The sequence below is a fragment of the Pan troglodytes genome, chromosome X (genome assembly GCF_028858775.2).
Source record: "Pan troglodytes isolate AG18354 chromosome X, NHGRI_mPanTro3-v2.0_pri, whole genome shotgun sequence".
Taxonomy (NCBI): domain Eukaryota; kingdom Metazoa; phylum Chordata; class Mammalia; order Primates; family Hominidae; genus Pan; species Pan troglodytes.
The window spans coordinates 8,559,642-8,561,660 of NC_072421.2; positions in this window are offsets into that span (position 1 = coordinate 8,559,642).

The following is a 2,019-nucleotide window of genomic DNA, read 5'->3' on the forward strand; positions in this document are numbered from 1 at the left end:
ATAAAAAGTCTAAATAAATGGAATGATATTCCATATTCATGGATAGAATGACTCAATGTTGTCAGTTCTTCCAAAATTGATCTAGAGATTCAACACAATTTCCTTGATAATTACTGAGCTAATTGCTTCATAAGTCAAAGGTAGTGTTGGGGTGCAGAGAATAATACCCCAAAGTATGAGGTGCTTTGGCATGCTGAACATTTTTGAAATAAAGGAAATTGGAAGGCCTTAGAAGCTGCCTTAGAACCAAGGACTTTCTAACCCTCCCTTGTTTCTCCCCACATCCTCAAGCGCAGGGAGGGGTTCTCTCTGGAAGTTCCTTCCTCTGACTGAGGAAAACTTCTTCTGAAAGAAATGCGGTTGTCTTAAGATGCCTTCCCTAGGAATCTCATCAACTAACTGGGAAAGTTTAATACTGGAGAAGAGAAAAAACTAAATGTAGTCACCATGCCCAGACAGACTTTTCCTCTGTTTTTCAGAGGGCAGCTCGTAGAGATTACCTAAGAAACTTTATCTGCATAATAAAACAATCTTTGTTCACAGTGGATTTCTACCCCACACCTTCTGTCATAACTTATAGGTCCCATTTAGCTTCCAAAGACAATCATTTACAAACTATTTTCTGCTCTTTGGGCTCATTCAATTCCCCAAAATTATTATTTACTACTCCTCAAAATTGCCTACACCTCCCATTTCTGTCTCCTCATAAATAGGATATTTAAGCCTCAACCATCTGGCCCTTCTTTGAGTCTTATATTTTATATGGCTCCCATGCTTATGTACATTAATACATGTGTATGCCTTTTCTCTTATTAATCTGTATATTGTCAGTTGTTTAGCACTTTAGAGGGAAGGGAAAATTCCTTTTGCCCCTACAGTAGTTTCTTATTGCAAAGGATGTGACAAAAAAAAAAAAAAAAGATAGATTCACACAAAATCACTGCATCTTACAAGAGTCCACTGGTAAGAGAAATGGAAATGCAAAAGGCACTTGCTCCATTGGAAAAAAAAATTGTCAGTTTCATCTCTTTGTCTACACATTTTGAATTTGTTCTCATGTTGAAATAACAATACAGTAATTATTCACTCTCATATTTATGCTATCATGTTCAGTCTTTTGAATATGCCAGATGTCAGCAATTGGCAGCCCGTTGCCAAATTCAGTCTGATTCCTGTTTTTGTAAATAAAGTTTTATTGGATCATATCCCAGGTTATTGATTTGTGTATCATCTGTGGCTGCTTTTGTGCTAGTGGCAAGTTGAGTAGCTCCGACCGTGACCACGTGGCTTGCAAAGCCAAATACATTTACTATCTGACTCTTTACGGAAAATATTTACAGATCCCTGGCATTTATAATTTTTAGAAAACCTTCAGCACCCACAGGAAATGTGTAACAGAAGTACAGCTGGTTTGTTAAGTTCAGGACTGCCCTAACAGGGATACTGTAGCTTTGTTTTAAGTTGTGCTAAAGAAAGTACAAAAAGTATATTTATGGTTGGCTGTGAAGAAGACTCAAAGTAAAACATTTTTATGCAATACATATCAATGTCCATTTCACAATGGTTTAATTTATGCTGTAACAGTGTGTGGTGCTAAAGTTGTTTTATAAAAATCATTTTATTGCAATTATAATTCTATTATACTTAATGGATGGTTGTGCCAGCCAAAAAACCTACTCTACTAAAAATAGAGTTTTAAAGATAGAATGGATCTTAGACATAATTGGATTCTTTTTTCAAGAGGGAAAATCATACTATAGAAATTAAGATTTTTTCTAATGACCATACCGTGATTGAATATCACTTTACCTCTGAACCCGCCTGAACATATTGAAAGAAATATGAAAGTAGTTCAATATTGGACCCAGTGTCATTGAACCCAACCTGAGGGTCTACAGGCAATTTTTTGGTATTTGACTGATTGCCTACTATATTTTTCCTTGTTATTTTTCTTCTTCATTTTGATGGTAACCTAATAAATAATGAAGCATGCCCTGCATCATCAAGATGGCTAACTTT